The following is a 23,668-nucleotide window of genomic DNA, read 5'->3' as shown; positions in this document are numbered from 1 at the left end:
CATTGGACAACAGTGAAGCGGGTTTTCTGGTATTTGTGTGGCACTAGTGATTATGGTCTGTGCTACCAATGAAGACCAGGATTGGATAGAGTTTTGGACATCATGGATTTGTTGATGTAGACTGGGTTGCAGATCTATATCAGAGAATATCTACAAGTGGGTATGTATTTAACCTATTTGGAGATGCAGTCAGTTGGATGAGCAAGAGAGAGTCTGTAGTGCCACTTTCAACTACAGAGGTAGAATACATGGCAGCCACTCATGCAAGCAAGGAAGCAGTTTGGTTGTAGAGATTGTATTCAAGTATGGGGTTGGTACATTGAGCTATAAAGATAGACTGTGATAGCTAAAGTGAAATTTTCTTGGCGAACCCTGCTTATCATTCAAAGACAAAGCACATTGATGTTCAGTATCACTTTGTGAGGGATATGGTTGAGGAAAAAAAGGTGTTGTTGGTAAAAGTGGACACTTTGAAGAATGTTATAGATGCATTGATAAATTATGTGAGCATTGAGAAGTTTTCTTGGTGTAGAGAAACAATGGGGGTTGCAGGGTTGAACCAATGACTAAGCTCTCCTATGGCCCCCTGTGGAAAGAAAACAACAAGTGGGAGAATGTTGGGTGTGTGTTATATTCTTTCCATGACTAGCCCCATGCACGAAGGGGCGAAAACCCCCCTATTCATTGTGCGAGGCATAGAAGGTGGGTCACAGGGGGGGGCCAACCCCCCTTGTCAGGGGGTTTGAGGGGGGGCGGTAGCCCCCCTCTATGGCGTCCGCAACAGCGCCCTGGGGAAAAAAATTTGACACTATAATAGGTGGGTGGACCTACCTATGGTTTTGTGCATGGTTTTCACACATGATTTTGGGCATGATGATTTTCCGCCCATGGTAGTTTGTAGATCCGGTCAAGGGAACTACGGTTATGTTCTAAGCCAGGGTTAATGTATTGGGGTTTATGGATGCCTCGGCATGTATATATATGTATTGTAATATTGAAAGGAATATAATGAAAAATAAATCTGGTAGTCCCAGTTTTGGGATCCAGGGGAAAATCTTTGTATATATTTGTTTTATGTTTTATGCTCTCACCATTGTTTATTTTTTGTTTTTCGAATTTGTATGCAGGTAATTTATGTACGAGGCTAAAACTTGCATTTGTTTCAACAAGATGAAAGAGTAATGTGTTGTGCTTGAGGATATTTTGGATCAGGAATTGGTTTTATTCGATCAAGAAATTCATCATTGTATTGGAAAGAAGATAGTTACAAAAGGGAATGTGTCACCTCTTTGAGAACCTGAAGTTGTAAGAGATATGTGGAGCAATCCGAAAAAAATCTGAAACATAACAAGAGAATTTTTTTTGCAAGAAGACTTCTGCAAAATTTGCAAAAAATAAGGGGGGGACAACTCCAGCATTAATTCATCTCAACAATTGAATAACTGCATACATGCCAAATGTTGCAAATAAAAATGGAGAAACAAGAAAAAAACCTACAACTTAAAAATTCAGATCCATCTTGAGTACATCAATATCAAACATATACCAATAGACTCTGAATGGCTTTGATTGCGATTGTGGATACAAAACTCTGAGAACAAGACATTCTCATGCATCAAATTACAATAGAAAAATGTGAGTCAAAGAGAACCAAAGATTAGGACAAATGGTTGTATAAAGCAGGAGAGCCCCATACAAGACATTTTTTTAATAATGGGAAGGAGCTGAATTGGGACTAGACAGTGTTATTCAAAAAAAAAAAAAATTGAAGAAGAAATTTCAATTTCATTGAGAGTAATAGGAGATGGTTTCATTGCAGCCCACTCCAAGCATATGAAACCGTGCTACCTCTGTGATGAGTGATGGAAGTTATTTGCAGAGGATCAATAAGGATATGCACCATATTTGGATGCACTCCATTTCAAACAAAAGGGATCTTTGAAGCATAATTTTAGAACTCATCCCTACCTCAATGATGGCTACCAAATGAAACAACGACTAGAAACAAAATAACATGTATACAATGGAGAACCACGAAGATTTAACAATTGCTAGAATCTCAGGCCAATAATATAAAAAGGAACCTGCAAGAAAGAAAAGGTATCTATGCAATCTAAATGATCGAAGAGCCATTCACATATACATAATTTGTGGAGTTACAAGTGGGGGTTGTGTGAACTTGTGGTAGTGGTAATATGGTCTAACTTGGAATGGTCCAATTTTTTTTTACCTATGGATACTAGTGCCAACGCAGTGGGAAATGGATAGTGAAAAGATATGCCAGTGTAACTGAATCTTCAACATAATAGTTACATACTCAGTGGATCATAAAACAATTATAGATTCTTGTAGAAGTATTACAGGGACCCAGAAGGTATTCTTAGTGAACAAATATGGCAGTGCTATAATATTAGTAGCTTTATGACAACCTTGTGGGTCAAAATTATTGCTAAGGTGTTATTTTTTTTGAAAAAAAATTCTAGTATGTGTTACATTCAAATCAATTGCTTAGCATATATTATAGATGGACAGAGATAGTGCATATGACATATAACAAGGATAGGTTACTACATTGACATTATGGAAATGGAATGAAGTGTTAAAATTTTACTGCCTAACGTAATACATATCAACCAACATTTATACCACTATATGCAACGTGCATTACAGTTGTATGAAGGTGCGCTCTATTCAAAGATTAACTACCCAGTCGATAGTGTTGGCACATATTTCATTTGGAAATAGGATGTTATATGGAACAATGCTTAAGGTTTTATGCGCTAATCTGAGCAATATTCGAACGGAGAGAAATAATATGACCATTGGTTATGCTCATTCGAATCTGTTGCCATGGAGCACAAGAATGCATTGGCATGGAGCACTTGAAATATTGAAATACTAATGCGTTGATATCACTTTGAAGTATTAAATGTGGATTAAACATTGAAGTATCACTTTGAAGTAGTATTGAAGTATTAAAATATGCATGAATAATGTTGCAATGTGAAGGCAATGTGAAAATAATGCAGTGTGAAGAAAACATAGTGTGAAAATAATGAGGAACGCAATGTGAAAATAATGTTGCTCTTGTGTGAAAATAAATGCTTCTCTTGTGTGAAAATAAATGCTTCTCTTGTGTGAAAATAAATGCTTCTCTTGTGTTGGATGCATGAATAATGTTGATGTGTGAAGAACACAGTGTGAAAATAACGCACTATGAAGAACATAGTGTGAAAATAATGTAGTGTGAAAAATGCAGTATATGGGTAAACTCAGGATATGGATGGCCTCCTTATTGGATAGAATAGAGTTGGATATCATTTATGCATGCCTTGGTTCATATACAATGTGGTTTATATGTTGTTGTTATTTATTCATACAAGGTGGATATTCATACAACCCATTCAATTCAACCATCTTTCTCTGTTATCGGAATCATAATCGATGTTGGAACCTTCCAGTGTTGTGTGGTCGCATGGAAAGGTTTAAAGATTGAACTTTTTATCTGAAAGAAGCTCACCATATATTATTTGTAACCTCCACCAAGAGACAAATGGTATTATTTGCTCCAACGTTATTTTTGCAGCAAAATACAAATGCAAATTTTGCAGCCAGAAAGCCTATTATTTGCAGCAAGAAAACCTATCATTTTCTCAACCTCAACGTTTACTGCTCCAACCTATATTGCTCCAGCTTTATTCTTCAACATATAATTTTCAACCTATATTGCTCCAGCAATTATCATTTCAACCTATATGCTTCAACAATTAACATTTCAAGCATTAATACAAACTCTGGAGCAGTGTTAATACAAACTTGGAGCAGTGTTAATCCATTATTGAAGCAGGGTTAAAACAAACTGTGGAGAAGCATTAATTCATTCCTGGAGCAGCATAAATTCATTCCTGAAGCAACATTAATATTTTATTGACAACAACATTTTTAATTACCAACATTGAATTAATATGCAGGGATATTATTATTATAATGTGTTCTTATATCCCAACTTACATCGCAAACATGGAATGATATTAATTATTAGAATGCATTATTATTATTATAGTATGCAACATCCCCGGATGCGGGTGAGCATTGACGTGATGGAGGTTACGATTCGGCAGATGGTCGCATGGCAAGCCCACTGGTTTGCCGGCGGATGTTAGGTCCTCACCCTTGGAACAATTAAGTTGATGGGCCGTCACCCTACGCGACATTTATTTCGGTGGGGAGGCTGAGATGCCAAGAGTTTCAACATGAAACCTCTAGCCCCTGTGACTCTATCCTCAGTTGAGAATTCAGATGCTTGGTTTTGGTATTGTGGTGCGCTACCGGTCTCCATGTCGAGACAACTCCTGCCTATAGGTTCTCGCTATTCACCGGAAGCTGATCTGCACAGTCTTCACACCACGATTGGAAAGCGCTGTCCGCTGGCCTCCTTCATTAGTTTCATCCTTGGTTATCATCACTCGCATAGCCCGTTCTGTGTTCAGCTCCTCCCTGCTCTGTTCGGCTTCCGCTCCCACCCCCCTCTGTTGGAGCCCCCTCTCATTTCTGTCGGCTCTCACGACTTCAGTGTTGCAATGCCAAAGCTGAGGCACCACATGAGATGCCACAAGGGAGGCGTCAGGCCTAATCCTTCCCCTTCCCCCTCCTCTAGCTCACCCCCCTCTCGCACTCCCAACGAACGTGCTTCCCGTCGTACTCATGGAAGGGGCCAAGCTCGACGCTTCCCTCCCTCCCCGCGGAACATCTCCTTCGCCTCTCACCTTTACACTAAACCTCGGCCTGATTTCATCGCTTCTCCACCGTCTTCTAGACCCCCTATCACCTCGCAGGCCTCCCCTTCTGTTCCGCCAGCTCCTCTGCCCGTAGATTATGGTCCCTCTCGCCTGGCTGATGACAGCAGCTCTGGCCTGCTCCAGAACACAAGGACGACTGCAGGCGAGCGTGAAGTGGTGGATGACGCTCCTCAAAGGGTTCCCGAACCAGATCCTGATGAAGGCAGCTCTGGCCAGCTCCAGAACACCGGGACAACTGCAGGCGAGCGTGAAATGGTGGATAATGCTCCTCAAAGGGTTCCCGATCCTGATCCTGATGACAATGAAGGATGGTGGTGCAGAATTGAAGAGGAACCGCCCTCGGGTGACTATGGACTCTAGCACCTCTGCTTTTTCTCGCCATCATGTTTAGTTTTTTGAGCATTTTGCTGGGTTTGTCGCCTGTGTACCTAAGCGTGTCTAAGCTGATCTCTATAGTTAAAACAATTTTTAATCTATGTATGAGTCGGTTTCCCCTGGTGGGCGGCTCTGTTTTTTTGCCTTCTGTTATTAACTCAAGGCTGGTTTCCTCTTGCGAGGCAGCTTTCAAACGTTTCTCGGGCCGGTTTCCCCTTGCGGGAGGCTCAATTTTTGATAACTTGTTGACTGTATGGCGGCACTCTGATGCCTAGAACTCTCTGTACCATATGTAGATGTTTTAGGTTCACACTCCCTCCCCCTCCTCCCGGAGGGCTTTATAGCTTTTCTGAAGGGCCTTTTACTTCAGGCCCAAGGAGGAGGGGTTTTCCATATCCGTAATTGAATTAATAATTGGACCATTCAAAAATGGTATCTACTTACGAATGGGATTGAACATATATGTATTTTCCATTTCAATTATATGAATATATATATATTCATATAATTGAAATGCGGGTATGGTTGAATGGTAAAATTTCTCTTTGCCAAGGAGAAGATGCGGGTTCGATCCCCGCTACCCGCCCTTCACATGGAATATGAAAAAGAATAGTTCATGATTTTAGTTTACTTAGAAAAAAAAAATTATAGTATGAAACATTATAATAAATTGAGCACATAATAGAATCAGTGGTGGTATAATCTGAAAGTGGAAACTTATATCATGGAGAGCATTGGAAAGTGTTATTAATAAAGAATATGGATGATGAGTTATATTTCAAGTTAAGGAGAGCATATTACGGAGACATGAAGAGTGTATTTTTATGAAGCATTATTTGCATCGCATTGTTTGTAGTGCTTCGATATGCTACTTTAATATGGAATTTTGTCAAGAATTGGTATATGGAATGTTACTGTGCTATTAGGAATACTAAGGAATTTTGTGTCAAGAACCTTGAATACAATGAATGGTACTTTCAATAAGAATGCTAGAATACTTGGTTGTGGTCCTTATGTTTGTTAGCTTTAATACAATTCTCAGTGGGGTTAATGCTTGTTGGCCATACTTTTGTTGGTAGCTACAACAAAATCCAACCATGGGAAAAGGTAAATCCAAGCATTGAACACTATATTAATGATTCCCCTTCCATCCATTAAAACATATGCTTTAGATGTTGACAATGAATGCAACAAATTTTGGTGTACTATAAGAGAAGATCTTTCTAAGCCATCACAAAGTGAGGGACTTCCACAAAAATTATATTTGTAAGAAGAGTCCCATAAGAAAAATATAGATCCATTGTTCACAACTATGAAGAGGAGAATCATTTACATGTTGAAGTTATTGGCATCAATTGTCCCCTAGATGTTGTCAAACTATTGGAAAAATGAATTGATAATGCATGCAATCCTGTACAAGAACAAAGCGAAATTGCAGCTCATGTGATCATATCCTAATTTGTAGATTGTGCATTTGAATTCCATTCCAGAACATTTGTCTTAGCTTCTATTGACAGGTCTAAAGAATGCTTATCTCAAGGAGTACTGCTATGTGATAATTCACATTCCCAAGTCACAAAAGTTCATCTATTATGTCTGCAATAAGAACAAATGTTATCAACAGTCAAAACATATGCAGATTGTATTAGTTATAATCAAGCCTACCTTCAGATTCATTTATACCTAACAGGTGTTTATATTCTCTCACAACAATATGAGATGCACTTCTTCTTTGGAGAGTTGTGGCTATCTAGTTGATACAGTAACCATAAACATGATCCTCGATTATTATGGTACTTGATAGGAGTTCAAAAGCATTAAGACATGGCTTATAATAATGCAAGTTGATAACAATGGTTTGTCCATCAGGAGATGTAATGCAATTTCCAATTATTTCCCTATTCTTATATTATTTGTGCTTTGCAAGAGGACATTTCTCAATATAATGTATTTCTCATGCATGCCATGCTTTCCTTACAAAGTGTTCTCTCAACAATATTCTTGCAACATTTTACAGAGTGTTCTCACAACAATATTTTGCAATGCTCTTACAATGTTAAAAAAAATTAAGCTTATTTGGAGCAATATTTATATGTCATGTGGAGTGGAATTCATTCAATGATAGTGTCAAAATTGTTTATGCGGAACAAGACATTGCGGGTTGTAGAGCATTAAAGCAATGATGACAACTACACTAAGGACTCTTTTACAGGCTGCAAGGCATCTGTAACCCCCCTTCCATTGATGTCAAAGGGGGAGGTAATGAGAGGAAGGAAGACATTTTGCAGAATGAAAGGGGGAGGTAATGAGATGATGGAAGACACTTTGCAGAGTGAAAGGGGGAGGACAAATTTGTTGCCATCAATGCTAAAGGGGGAGATTGTTGGCCATATTGTCATTGATGGCAAAAGGGGCATTGAAGGAATGCAAGGATCAACAAGAAGCAACAACGCAAGGAGCAACAACATGCAACAAGCAATAAAAGAAGCCAAAGGAGAAAATGAAGGAGGAGGAGTTGTGATACATTGAAATGTTTTGATAATGTTGCAGAGATTTCTATATCGAAGAATTTGTTGTGATGTAAAATTTTTTATTGAGATGAATTGTTGTGATGCAAAGGCAAGAATCTGAGGAAAAGATGTTGCAAAGATTGTTTTGATGCATTAATGATAAATATTGGTATTTGATGTTGGCATTAGGTTGATGTATTTAATGATTACATGTGGCTGAAATTAATATTGGATGGATTATTTATTTTTGTGTTCTAATATTCAAGATATGAAGAGTTTGGAAACGAATGAGTGGAAGGCAAAGGGTCAAGAATATTCACTTCATATTCCTATGTGGGATACAAACAACCAACAAACTATCTTTATAAAAGATGTGATTTTGGAAGGCATGAAGAGGTTAGAGAATGGGAGAATGTGAGGGACATGATTGAGCTATTATGCATTAGTTACTGGGCACTTATGATGTTGATGTGAAGCAAATTTGAAGGAAGAAGATGCAAAAATGAAGATGGAGATATGCAGAATTTATGATCAGGTAAACCAACACATTGTTATTTCTTGTTTACATCAGGGGATGGTAGTCTCCTTTCAAGTTGTGGCTTGATAAATATCTAGTTGGAGTTGGTTGAGGTAGGAGTCTCTTGTGGGTTATAGCCAACAAAAAACATATGAGAGTTGGAGCTTCCTTGGATGTTGGAGCTTGCAGAAAATTGAGGTAGCAACCTCCTATAGGTTGGAGCCTACAGAAAATCAAATGTAATAAGGAGTAGGAGCTTGCCTTTGCATCACTACAATAATAAAATCATGGTTTTATCCCTTATGGGTTTCCACATATATTTGATGTCAATATGTGTTGTTATCATGTGTTGATGTGATGATTTGATTAGCTTATTACTTGTTGTTCACATATTCAATATGCTGGCCATTATTTGTTAAGCTTCTCATGCATTGTTTCAATTAATGAGATTAAGGGAAAGAATTTTAATGTCCATGAATATACTAAACTAATTCAATCCCCCCCTCCTCTTAGTTTAGTCAACTTTTCATCATCATCATGATAGGTGAATTTTTGGGAGGAAGTTTTTTTGCATATTAACTCCAATTGACATGTTTCTTGGATCGTTGGAAAGGTATCTTTGTGTAGAATAGCGTCAGTGGGTGCAATGATTATGTGGCAAAATTTTACCCCCAAAAAACACCATTTAAGGCCTCAAATAGGCCCCAGAATGTTCTAGACCATAATTATCCAAATTGGGTCTTGTCGCTACAATTGCTCTTATAAGCTAACTTCTTTGATTTCTCCACTCCATGAGCATTGAGATGGATGAAAATTAATGCAATGATCTAATCCAATATCAATTTAAAAATATAGAAGATAGGGACTTGATCTTTAGATTTGGTTCCTTTTTCATTGGTTGAGAGGAATGTATCTATTCCATTGAACTCTTGACTTTAACCCAGATATGGAAATCTCTTTTGCTCCTATTTGGACCGAATTTCCACACCTCCCTAGTATTTTTTGGGCACTTGATTCCTTCAAAATTATTAGAGACAATTTGGGTTGTTACAGAACTTACATTGAACCTAAGAGAAAAATTTCACATGTGTTAGAATTTGTGTGGAAATGGACTTTGAATAGGGAGTGCCTGAGGTAATCTAACTCAATTTGGAGGACTCAAGTTATATACAAGCCCTATTTTGAGTAGATTATTTTGAAATGGAACATTTTCCGTGACTATGGGCATTTTTTTAAATCTTACTAAAAAGCCCAAAATATTCCTCCATCATCAAAATAGAATTCAGAGCAAATTTCAACCTCTCAAAGTAATATTGAGCAAGGTGCATTCAAAAGTAACAAGAAAGCATAAGTGACAGTAGCCTAAGGGGGACTCAACTTGATAACATGTCTCAACTATGTGTTCTTGGAAATGGCTAAATTATATTCTTATTCATGTGTTATTACAATTCTCACGCTATTTTCCATCTTCCTACATGAATTCTAAGGAATGGTTTGTTTATTGCTTGCTTGGCCTATCTCTATGCATATTCTTGAGCTTAAATATGGTTTAATTATTAGGTACATTTGCAATGCAGGATAAGTGTGATCCGTATTTAAACAGGAACACAAAAAATTACAGAGATAACCATAAACACAAAGATGCAGCGGAAATAATACTTCATTTCATTAATGTAAAATACTGAAATATGCTTACAAACATAAATGGAAATAAACCAGCTAGGGCGATGGTAGCTTATCTCTGAGAAGAGATGTGGTGGCCACATGCCTCTAAACTATGTTACAATGAAGCTCTAAGGCATATTTATTGTTGAGAAACAATGGAAAACCCTAAACATAAAAAAACCTAACCCTAGAAGATGAAACGCCAAACTGTGGGCCCCGTTTGGGTAAATTGGTACATCAACTTCCCGGGGTCGTAACCTTGGCATATGATCTCTATTTGATGCGTACAATATCTCATTAGAAAGATCTATCCGAGAAATACAACTTTGGAAAGAGAAACATCGGTCCATGGACCCATGTTGCTCCCAGTTTTCCCAAAAAATGTCGTTTGGGGCCTCAAAATGGCTCCAAAAGTTCAGGACCCATTACGGAAACTGAAAAACTGTAAGAGACAGTTGTGGGGGTCCAAGTGGGATAGGTGGGTGGCCACCAACATCAAACTGGATCATTCCTCCCCCCTTAGGAAGCAATGGTCCCCATTGCGTTGAGTTCCTCCATCTGCTAAACTTGGTCCCTGGTGAGCTGTTCTGCAATCTCGGATGTGTCCAGTAATGGTGGGAAGCATGGTCGACGATGGTCCACATTGAACACTCGGTGCAAGCAAAGTATTGAGGGAATGTTGCACTCCAAAGAATTATTTCCCACAACCTTGGTAATGGTGTAAGGACCATGTCAGAGTGGTCTAAGCTTCTGATGCATTCTAGTACGACGTTCTTTCTGCCTATGCAACCAGACTTTGTTCCCCAAATGAAACTTGCGTGGTACCCCTGTGGGTGAGGAGAAGTTGTTCACGTGTTCTTTCATGAATGTATCCCTCTGTTGTTGTTGCTGCTGCATGGAGGAACCCTTCGTGGGGGTCATGGATGTGGCTACGATCTTCCTCTTACTTTAGGAGCGAACCAGATAGAAAATGAATTTTCTAGTCTGGGAGATGAGCTTGTTGCCCTTCTTAGCAACGATCAAAGAGGTGGCGGTCAGTGGGGCTTCCTCTAGTATCCTGTATAATGAATTACACAAAGAAATAATGACAGCGCGAGGCATTGACTCATACACAACATGTCGCCTCCACAAGTATGGCTGGCCTAATCATACATCACAAACATCTAGAGGTGCAACATCACACAATACCTCATCTGTAAAGGGCTTGATGTTATAGGGAATGTGGCACTGCTGGCGAACTCTAAGATCTCGTCCTTCGTGAAGCCACCTGATACTGTACGACTATAGGTGTGGTGTAGTCGGTAGGCCCAACCACTTCATGACCTCTGCTGAAATGTGGTTCTTTTGGCTACCACTATCGACTATGAATTGCAGTGGCGAACCCTTCACCCACATCTGTGAGTGGAAAATGCATTCCCCCTCCTCTGGATCTTCAGGCTCATTCTTCTGGATCTTGGCAGTGGCAACTGTAGTGCCCTACTCTAGTTGACTGACAGTGATATGACATTAACATTTATTTATCCCTAAGGCCCACACTTTATTCTTTGAGGACATCAGGTTGAGGATCCAGACACATGACTCTATTATTAGTGGTTATGATGTTTATGTATGTTCTCCATTGATATTATGATGAAGATAGCATTAATGGTTATGCATGTTCTCTATTGATATTATAATGATTTTGCATAAATGGTTATGTTTGTTATCTATTTGATGTTGTTAGCTTTGATGGATATGTATGCTTCCATTGATGTTATGATGATGATAGCCATGATGGATGTGTCCCCTATGTTACCTACTTGCATTAGTTCTGGTTCACAATGAACAATGATGTGAATTACCAGGTGATGGTAATGATGCTATTATGACAATGACTAACACTAAGAAACCTTGTTACTAATTATTATTGAGTATGGTAGGAAACCACCAGAGGCACTCGCACATGACGAGTTGATGACACCTGGTTTGATGAAAATTTATATTATTTTATCTTTGAAATTCTAAGTCGATTTTGAAACCTGCTATATATGTTTATTTATATTTTGATGATATGCTAGTGGTTGCAAACACAGATTAGTTGCTTGGCCGAATGACTCACATATGGGTGATGGATTGTACAATTGTATGGAACTGCATGGGAGGGGTGGGACAGTGTCCCTGATCTCACCCATTAGCACTCCCACCGTGACTTGGGCTGGAAAGGTTGAACCACCTTTGTCTTGAAGATCACGATGTCATGAGGGCAGGACCCAAAGTTGGGTCACTCATGAGGATTTTATCGGGGGGTGGCGTAGCGCATCAAGGTGGATTCCTTGATCCCTGACACCATTAGTCTCATTATAGAAGGCAACATAAAAGATGATAGGGTCTCTACCGTTGCAACTATACTTTCCCCTCGTAGCCACTAAATGCTTGAAGGGCAAGTGGTGTGGCACCCTTGGAACTTCAAGGGAATTTCTTGAAGGGCACGACCAACTTGGCACCCTTGGCATCACAAATAAACTATTAGGCGTGGCACCCTTGGAACTTCAAGGGAATTTCTTGAAGGGAACGACCAAACTTGGCAGCCTTGGAATCATTAAAAATAAATAAATTAATAAATATAATCAATAAATGAAAACCAGGTAAATTCACATCAAGGGTAAATGATGTTAGAAACCGAGGTAATTAAATCAAGAATAAAACTTGAGTTAAGAGGATCATAGGAAGAAGTAAAATATTTTACCTTAAAACCTCTACCCTTCCCATGTTGGAAAATATTAGGTAGATAATGTAGTTTAATTAGGTAAAAAGGGGAATGAGGGAAAATATTAGGTATGATTTTTTTTTTGAACTCCAGCACATCTTGGTCCCTTCCCTATCGCAGCATAGTCCACTTTATGTATTTGCTCTCGTAGCTTTTGACAGGTAGTACTACTCCTTGACGACATCTCGGAATCAATTCCAAGTGGGTGCGGCTAAAAATAGTGAGCCTGTACTTTCATCCTTCTACTCGCAGTAGGTTTCCTACCAGTCCTTGACATGGGGGGTTGCTTTGAGAAGAGAGAAAATAATCTTTTCCCAACTGGAAAAATCATGAACATAAAAATAACCCTCTAGCAGATTTAACCATTTATCGACGGCATCTACATCTATCTGACCATCGAATATGAGGATTTCGAAATTAACTTGTACCTTAAATGGTGTGGTGTTTCTAGAGTAGTTGTTGGAAGCCGATGTGTCGCCCCTAGGTAGCCATTGAAGGATCTGGGCAAAGTTGTCCATCATCGCGTTCCTTTGTCGTTTGAGGGCTTCTTCGAGCAAGATTTTGATAGGATCTCCTGCCCCCTCATCTTTCTTTTCATTTGCCATGGGAGGCTGTCGGGATTTGCGAGGTTGGCCTCGCAAAGGTTCGAGCAGTTCAAGCCCTAACTCCTTATATCTTAACTCGTTGGGGACATGCAAAGAAAAACAAAGAAAAAGTAGATTGCTCTGATATCACTGATCTGGATTTAAAAAAGAATGCAACAAATTACAGAGATAACCATAAACATAGAGATGCAGTGGAAATAATACTTCATTTCGTTAATGTAAAATACTAAAATATTCTTACAAACATAAATGGAAATAAACCAGCTAGGGCGATGGTAGCTTATCTCTGAGAAGAGATTTGGTGGCTACATGCCTCTAAACTATGTTACAATGAGACTCGAAGGCCTATTTATTGTTGAGAAACAATGGAAAACCCTAAACATCAAAAAACCTAACCCTAGAAGATGAAACGCCAAATTGTGGGCCCCATTTGGGTAAATTGGTACATCAACTTCCTGGGGTCGTAACTTTGGCATATGATCTATGTTTGACATGTACAATATCTCGTTAGAAAGATATATCTGAGAACTACAACTTTGGGAAGAGAAACATCGGTCCATGTTCCCATGTTGCTCCTAGTTTTCCCAAAAAACATTGTTTAGGGCCTCAAAACGGCTCCAGAAGTTCAGGACCCGAAAAACTGCTAAAAATAGTAAACTGTGTTACAATTACGGAAAATGAAAAACCGAAAGAGACAATTGTGGGGGTCCAAGTGGGATAGATGGGTGGCCACCAACATCCAACTGGATCATTCCTCCCCCTTAGGAAGCAATGGTCCTCATTGCATTGAGTTCCTCCATCTGTTAAACTTGGTCCCTGGTGAGTTGTTTTGCAATCTCGGATGTGTCCAGTAATGGTGGGAAGCATGGTCAACCATTGTCCACATTAAACACTCGGTGCAAGCAAAGTATTGAGGGAATGTTGCACTCCAAAGCATTATTTCCCACAACCTTGGTAATGGTGTAAGGACCATGTCAGAGTGGTCTGAGCTTCTGATGCATTCTGGTAGGGTGTTCCTTCTGCCTATGCAACCAGACTTTGTTCCCCAAATGAAACTTGTGTGGTACCCCTATGGGTGAGGAGAAGTTGTTCACATGTTCTTTCATGAACGTATCCCTCTGTTGTTGCTGCTGCTGCGTGGAGGAACACTTCACAGGGGTCATGGATGTGGCTACGATCTTCCCCTCACTTTGGGAGCGAACCAGATAGAAAATGGATTTCCTAGTCTGGGAGATGAGCTTGCTGCCCTTCTTACTAGCGATCAAAGAGGTGGCAGTAGGTGGGGCTACCTCCGGTATCCTGTATAATGAATTACACAAAGAAATAATGATAGCGCGAGGCCTTGACTCATACATAGAATGTCACCTCCACAAGTATGGCTGGCCTAATAATACATACATCCAGATACATCACACAATACCTCGTCTGTGAAGGGATTGATGCTGTAGGGAAGGCAGCATTGCTGGCGAACTCTGAGATCTCATCCTTTGTGAGGCCACCCAATACTATACAGCTACAGGTGTGGTGTAGTCGGTAGGCCCAACCACTTCACGACCTCTGTTGAAATGAGGTTCTTTTGGCTGCCACTGTCGAAAATGAATTGCAGCGGTGAACCCTTCACCCACATTTGTGAGTGGAAAAGATGTTCCCCCTCCTTTGGATCTTCGGGCTCATTCTTCTAGATCTTGGCGGTGGAAACAATGACGCTGGGCTCCACATCAATGATCTGCTTCCCTTTTCCATTCCCCTTGTCGGGTTCTGACTCAGGGTCAGAACATGCATCTGATTCTGAAGCCTTCAACTCGGCCACCAGTGACTGCTTCGTTTGACACTCACTTGTGTTGTGAGTGGGGATCTTATGGAACTCCCACCACTTTCCTGTGTCCTTCTTCGACTTCGTGGTGTTGTTATTTTCTTGCGGCTTTGACGGGTTGTCTTGGGTCACCCCACCTTGGCTTTGTCCTTTGGTCTTCGGATTTTTAGATCCAAAGTCTCGCTTCTTCTTTTTTAACTTTTACTCAATTTTGATAGCATATCGATACGTCGTGCCGAACGAGGAGATGTTCAAGAACTCCATCTCTTCCTGGATGTATCTGTGTAGGCAGCTGTAGTATTTGAGTACCAAATGCATCTCATAATCCTTAATACCCAATTGTGTGTGAAGAGTATGAAAAATGTTTGTGAACTTCGGCACATCTTGGTCCCTTTCCTGTCGCAACATGGTCCACTTTATGTATTTGTCCTCATAGCTTTTGACAAGGTATTACTGCTCCTTGATGACATCTCAGAATGAATTCCAAGTGGGTGCGGCTGAAAATAATGAGCCCGTATTTTCATCCTTCTGTTTGCAGTAGGTTTCCCACCAGTCCTTGACATGGGGGGCTACTTTGAGAAGAGTAAAAATAATATTTTCCCAACTGGAAAAATCATGAACAAAAAAATAACCCTCTAGCAGATTTAAACATTTATCGACAACATCTACATCTATCTAACCCTCGAATATGGGGATTTCAAAATTAACTTGTACCTTAAATGGTGTGGCGTTTCCAAAGTAGTTGTTGGAAGTCGATGCATCGCCCCTACATATCCGCTGAAGGATCTGGGCAAAGTTGTCCATCATCGTGTTCCTTTGTCGCTCGAGGGATTCTTCGAGCAAGATTTTGATAGGATCTTCTGCCCCCTCGTCTTTCGTTTCATTCGCCATGGGAGATCGTCAGGATTTGCAAGGGTGGTCTTGCAAAGGTTCGACCAGTTCAAGCCCTAACTCCTTATATCCCGACCTCGTTGGGGACATGCAAAGAAAAACAGAGAAAATGTAGACCACTCTGATACCACTGATCCGAATTTAAACATGAATGCAACAAATTACAGAGATAACCATAAACAAAGAGGTGCAACAGAAATAATACTTCATTTCATTAATGTAAAATACTGAAAAATGCTTACAAACATAAATGGAAATAAACCAGCTAGGGTGATGGTAGCTTATTTCTGAGAAGAGATGTGGTGGCTACATGCCTCTGAACTGTGTTACAATGAGGCTCGAAGGCCTATTTATTGTTGAGAAACAATGGAAAACCCTAAACATCCAAAAACCTAACCCTAGAAGATGAAACACCAAACTGTGGGCCCCGTTTGGGTAAATTGGTACATCAACTTCGCGGGGTCGTAACTTTGGCATATGATCTCTATTTGACACGTACAATATCTCGTTAGAAAGATCTATCTGAGAACTACAACTTTGGGAATATGGGCCAATGTTGCTCTCAATTTTCCCAAAAAACGTTGCTTAGGGCCTCAAAATGGCTCTGGAAGTTCAGGACCTGAAAAACAGCTAAAAATAGTAAACTGTGCTACAATTACGGAAACTGAAAAACTAAAAGAGACAGTTGTGGGGTTCCAAGTGGGATAGGTGGGTGGCCACCAACATCCACCCAGTTCAAAGTGGTTCACTTATGTCGTTGATAAGGTGATTACAACACTTATCTAATCTCTCCAATAGTATATTTGGAGTTTTGTGATCTTAAGAGGAAGATGATGAGGAAGAGCTTGAGAAAGATCACTCAAAAAATAGTTCAAAGCCTAACTCATTGTGTTTCTCAAAAGAACAAAATATTTTAAAAAATATGATTTCCAATGATACCCCAATAGAGTTATGTGCACCTTCTTAGGCGAAGGGATTTGTTCCAGAAAGTGAGAGTATGGATCCAACACACAAGGATAATATAGTTACCAACTTAACAAGAAATGTGACCTCAAACCAAGAACTTTAGCCAAAACATTCTAGATTAAAAACTCAAATTGACTCCAAAATTGATATTTAAAATTGTATTTATTTTCTAAACTAAGGCTTCTATGATCCATAACTAGATTGAAATATATAAAAAATTAAATAATAAATTAAAAGATGAACAACACTAGTTGGTTTGAAACGCGTCGATGGTATTTTCTCCAATGTGATTATCACATAAACATTTTTTTCAATCTAATTGTATTTATTATTTATTTTTTTAAATAAATTTACATAAAAAAGTAAATAAGGAAAAAAATCTACAACAATTTTTTAAGTTATATATATATATATATATATATATATATATATATATATATATATATATATATATATATATAAGGGAAAGAGACTTTACCCACCATTTTGTGGGTGATGTCCGTAGGAGAAAAACTTTCCCCATGATGGTCTTCAACCGGTTGCCCCTCACAGCCACCAACTAGCTCGATGTGCCATTTCTCTGCCACCTGAGCCAGCCATGTGGTCCCTCACCCATCTGTCATGATCGTATGTTTGAAGGTGGGCCTCCCAAACCTAAAGGTATGCTGTTTGGTCAATTTAGTGTGTCCTAAATTGCTATATAAATTGTCAATCCGGGAGTCGTAAACTGCTGAAGTGAAGTGCACTATATATGCAAGATAACCGATTTCTTACTTCTTTGTCGTTTTTTATTTTTGGTTTATCTTTTGTTGATTCCCTAATGTGAGATGGCAATTCTAAAAGTCAAGTATGGATGTAAGTGTTCAAGGCAATGGTGACCTCTAAAATAATTTCCAAACTTCAAAGTTTTCAAAAAGGTTTTCAAACTTGCAATGATGAAATCAATTACTAAGAGAAAATAAAAATGTACCTAAATTCTAATTAGACCAAACAGTGAGCTAGTGACTATGAAACCCAGTATCCTTGTTGCTGTATAAAAATAAACTGAACTCAAAGAAATTCAAAAACTGTAAGCAAAGTAAGCTAAATCATATTACATCAACTCATAATATGACCCCTCACCATTCGACTCGCTCTGGCTATAGGAGGTAATCATAAACAAATTGAGTAATCTGATATCTAAATTGCATAAAATGAAACTAAGATCAAACTACGCATTCATACTTCAATCCCTCACCATTCGACTCGCTCTGGCTATAGGAGGTAACTGAAAATGACATGAGTAATCTAATCACTAACTTGCAGAAGAATAAACCAATATCAAACTACGCATTCATACTTCAATCCCTCACCATTCAACTCACTCTGGCTATAGGAGGTAACTGAAAATGACATGAGTAGTCTAATATCTATCTTGCAAAAAAGTAAATGAGCAAAACAAAACTGAAAGAAATAAACAGTGCTGGAATTAGAACTAAGAAAATAAATCAGCAGAAGGACAAGATAATTCCATGTCATTAGTCATTAAAAAGCTATGTGCAATTGCCCGGGCTGTCTATTAGAACATGAAAGAAAAACACTGATCAGTTAACAGTCATTAGAAAGCATAAAAGAAACTATGGACAGTAATCAACATGAATACCATAAGCAGTGTAATATATACAAGCAAACGATTATGGCATCAGGAATGTAAAGGAAGAAAGCATGAAACTATACAGTAATTACAGGACCTGGGTGTACAGGGGCCCTTTGCAACCTCGGCCAATCAGCAATCAACCACAAATCGAACTTAAAAACACTGTCTTCTCATGTATTAAAATGCAGTCATAACATAAGGATTAAGTCATGGCACGGTGGGCTCGTAAAATAGTCAAAATTACATACAAAAAGCTATCTAATATGCGTATGAGAACACGTTATTTATAACTAAGGATGATACAACTACTTCCTAAAATATGCACTGATAAACGAACACGTGAATAACCACGTCCGAAAATCTAGCATGATGGTAGTCGTGAAAATTAAATCCAAGGAGGGTGGCTGTTAGATTTGGTTCATGGAGCAGTCCACAGGTGTTAGCACGCCTCCTGAGATTTAGGAATTTTCCACGCAAGTCTTCACGTGGTGAAAAACAGAGTTCTACCACCGTAAAACTCTTAGATTGACCACCGCTTTGACTGTCTTTGACCATGGCCTTTTGTGAGGGATTCGGCTGAACCAAGGGGACACATTCCATGTCCACATCATTTGTAACTTGCCCATGTGGTCGGATTCTCCTATAGACACCTGTAACATAGACTTCAACAAAAAGGCTATGGAAAGTTGAGCTGGTTGTGGAAAGTGACAAGATTCCGCAGCTGACTGAGCAAAAATCTAGATCAAACAACAGTCACAAGACATAGTTAGGAAACCATTTTATATGCTCTTTTTAAACTAATATGCAATGATTTGATAGCTTGGAGGTTCAGGTAACTGGAAAAAAGGCTAAAAAGGTGTATAGGGAAGATGCAAGTTTGGGACTCAACATATGCCTTGTTATTTGGTAATTAAGTATTCTAGTTTATTACTTATGGAAACTTTGGGCATGGATTAATGGGGGGATTCGGCGTAAAGAGTGGTCTAGGTCTATGCTCTTGTCCCCTAAGTCTCTTTTGGGATGTTAACCTTGCACCCTCATCTCATGGGATCTATTTTACCAACATATTGGTTTTAGGGATGGTACTACATGGAAAACCCTAATTTTGGTTGTGTGGTCCACTCCCCAATTCGCATATATTACTCGCCACTCACTGCACCCCCAATCATCTCTCATCCCACCTGGGTCCACAGTCCTCCACTGGGTCCACATAGGATCAACCACCCCTCCCCTTGCCCCACATATTGGGTCAGGCCTGGAATGATGCTAAGAGGTTGACGTGGCTAAAAGAAAAAGAAAAAGCATAATTGGCCATATTCAATAGGAAATTGTACCACAAAATGAAAAAGATGGTCGAGACAAAAGCATTTAGCACGTGGGCAAAAGACATGACATGAGCTCTACCCCATTCCATGGCCATCACCCTATTTCATAAATGGCCTTTGATGAGCCTCCTTTATCATTCAAGAACCCATGATTGTCCCGACCCGTGGTGGGTGATGAACTACCCCACCTTATAAGGGGGTATCCACTGTTATACTTTACGCATCATTCTCTCATTACCCATAGCTCTAAGTAGTTAACTAAATAAAATCATAAAAAGGCAACAGGAAAATGAAGAAAGGTGGAAAAATCAAGGTCTGGGTAACTCATGCACCATGGTTTCTCCTTCCTACACATTATTTACCCAAGTATGGGCTTCCCTTTTATTAGCTACCCTTCTACCATGACATGTGATCCAGGTTTACCCCTTTCATTCCCTACTCCATTCCATCATTATGCCACATGGCACCGCCATTTGAAAGATGTACCATAAACATACCACCGCCTTTAGAGGTAAAAACTGCCTAATAGAATGCTTGGTTAACCCTATTTGGAGTTAGGAGACATTAGAACATGCCAAAGCCCACTATGGAAGGGTATGCCATTATGAACTGCTCACTTGTCATCCATGGTTTATAAACTCTTTTACTTGATTTCTTTAATGACTTGGTGTGTTGGAAGGCATAGGGATGCATTGGATCTTATGCAGGATTGCAGGTGGTTTCCATTTGGGTCTGGTCTCCCTGTATGGGGTCCTGACCCAAGAGGGCTAAATTGGAACATGTAGGGTGTGTGTAGAGAGACATGGGCATCCACAACTACAGACAACACTCCATGGATCCCCAGATTCATTCATAGATTGCTAATGGTTCACTTATTGGACAAGGAAGATGTAGCTGATCCATCATGCCCAGTTGGCCCCAGAATTGCACCATATGCTTGGCAAATGATCCAGGACTTGCGCGATGATGTGGCATCACCTACACCATCATCTTATCCCTTGCAGCTGATCTACAGGCATGTTTGATTTGTTTGGAGACCCATGAGGAAACTTGTGTGCCCCCACATGTCATTTGGAGCACCACATGTTATTACAAGGGACAAACCCCTTGTCCACTGCTTTTTGGAGTTCAATTACACATTATGGCACATATGGACTCCATTAGGCCTCCTCCAAGGCCCAACAACATGCACTATTCATTATTTGACCTCTTGAGAGGCTTATTCTTTTGTTTATGAGCTAGTTTGGTGGGCTTGTCACCAAAAGTTAGTTATTTTTCACGTTGTTTTGCACATTATTTTATTTTAGGGGCTAATGTAGGCCTAATTAGCTAAATAAAATCATTATAAATGTATAAATAAAAGTGATGTGAATTCATTTTATCATCATCACTTTGGATTCGATCTCTTCTCTCTCTTGAGAATTTCACACTTTTTCTTGGAGGATGAATTGGAGCTAATGTAGGCCAAAAATTTCTATTATGTGATTTCTGCTGAAAGACTTTACTTAATTCATTATGGATCACAGAAGCCTGAATACAGAAAAATACTTCTCTATTGCCAGATTGTGAATGGTTGGATATGTTCTATTACATGTAAGTACATGTTATGCTAGCGACTCCAAGATTTGAACCACTTTTTAAGGTCCAAAGCCCAGCCATTTCCCATAACTGAACCATCTCTTCAAATAAGTAAAATAACATGGAAATGGTAGTACTAAAGCAAATACTTGTTTGAGACCTTAACTGGACCCCTACTAGTCATGACAGGCATTTTGCCAAACACTTAGTAAATATGCAACCTACAAGTGTAATTAACAGATCTGAGCATAGTGGTCTCATACTTATTTGATATTTGCTATGAAGCATTGTCTCCTTATCACATTAGCTGCCATTTCATTCATTAGGTCATAGATACATTGATCAGTTAATAAAAAGTAACAACATGATGAGATCCATACATAATTGTTGTCATAAAATACATACATAACCATCATAATAGGGATAGAAATACCAATGAAATCATAGCCATATACACCACATATAATCCATCATAATACTCATAGAAATACCAGGAGAAATAACCTTTCATTAATGATGCAAAATCCAAACCCAGGATGGGACTTCCACGTTCCACTCGGCCATAGAATGGCTTAGCCAAATCTCTCTTTATCCATTCACCCCTGTGTCATTCACCACATTCCAAGCATGAATGTGGGATCTCATAGAACACATCAATCAAAACTCATCCAGGGCTTCCAAAGGCCATCCACCTCAAACCATTAAGCATTGATTCCACCTCACGGTCAGACATCACAAAATGAACATCAGATTGGTCTCTATCCCAGCCTTCCAAGGCTCTATAGCATTTGTTCCAACCCGGCTCCTAGGACTAGTAACTCAACCCACAACTTTTATCAGGCTCCAGAGCATTTGTCCAACCAAGGCTACAGGACTAGTAATTCAACCCATAGCTTTCACTGGGCTCTAGGGCATTTGTCCAACCAAGGCTATGGGACTAGTAACTCAATCCAAGTTGTTACAGGGCTCCAGAGCGTTTGTCCAACCAAGGCTACAGGACTAGTAACTCAACCCAAGACATTACAAGGCTCCAGAGCGTTTGTCCAACCAAGGCTTCCAGGAACTAATAGCTTAACCCAAACTAAGGAAACATGAGAACTAACCAAAAAACAAAGAAAATAACCCACAACTCCATGGCTCTCCAGAAAATGGCAAGGCTAGGAAAATCCACAGTCAGTCTAGGCAATCCTCCTTGTCAGTGACACATCATGACCAAAAAACCACATGCATGTTCCATGCATGCCGAAACTAGTGAAGAAATCATACATGCAACTCGGTACCTGTAAGCAAATCTAATGTAGGTGTTGATCCCTATGCCCTCTTGTGTTTTTCTTCTCTTCCTTTGCCTTCTTGCTCCAAGAATACAAATATGCCACACCCTCCAGAAGTGCTCCAAGAAAACTCTAAGTCTCCATGAGTATGAGAGAGAGAGAGAGAGAGAATAATGAGAGAGAGCTCCAACATTGAACTAACCAAGTCTTGTCCACTGACCCTCATAAGCCTTTTTATTAATGAGTCCTCTATTTTCTTCATTTTCCATTATTTTCCTTCATTTTCCTCTTCACATGCAACCTGTGACCTTTCACCTTATTTTTCTCCTAATTTCAATTATTTTCATAAATAAAATGGCAATAAATGCCTCATGCCTTTCCAAAGCCTTAGCCATTGCCTTTGACAAATTCCTTAGCCATAATGAATCAAATCAACACCCATTAGGATGTTTCACCCACCATTCCACTTGGAATACATGTCCCATCACCATGGCCTTATATATTTTTACATGGAATTTTCACCAGGGTTGTTATAGAACCCTTCCCCTTGGGGGAACACCATCATCGGTGTTCCGTCCCACCTATAACCAACAAGGCTACTGAAAACAAAACATACTACCCATGGAGCTTTATAACATAGCTCGTTGCAGTATTTATAATGACCATTGTTGAAACATGACAAACATACCATTTACTAGAGCTTTATAACATAGCTCATTGTAGTATTTACCATGACCATATATACACATACACATTAGCTTCAACTAGCAAGTAACCATACTATCTATGGAGATTTGTAACTCTAGCTAGACACAATATTTACAATAATATACACATACACATTTGCACATTTGTTCAACTAGCAAATAAAAGAATATGATGCCTGCATCCACAACAAGGGAATCTAGAGGCTCACACCTCCACCCTCAAAGTAATACCAGGATTCACCTCCTTCCCAGGAAGTCCAGAAT

The 23,668-nt window shown here is 39.4% G+C and overlaps 1 protein-coding gene and 1 non-coding gene across 2 annotated transcripts in view; both read left to right on the top strand.

Annotated features, from left to right (window-relative positions):
• Window positions 1-23,668, top strand: part of LOC149260858 (disease resistance protein Roq1-like) — a 137,937-nt gene that overhangs the window by 33,731 nt on the left and 80,538 nt on the right. The window lies entirely within an intron of this gene.
• On the top strand, window positions 5,690-5,760 carry TRNAG-GCC (transfer RNA glycine (anticodon GCC)). The gene has a single exon. It is a non-coding gene; the product is annotated as a tRNA-Gly (tRNA).

Source organism: Pinus tabuliformis, chromosome 6, assembly GCF_031772625.1.
Source record: "Pinus tabuliformis cultivar Carrire ecotype Pingquan chromosome 6, CPIR1, whole genome shotgun sequence".
In the NCBI taxonomy this organism is placed as follows: domain Eukaryota; kingdom Viridiplantae; phylum Streptophyta; class Pinopsida; order Pinales; family Pinaceae; genus Pinus; species Pinus tabuliformis.
Note: the sequence above shows the minus strand (reverse complement) of the source record. Positions and strands in the feature narration are given on the sequence as shown.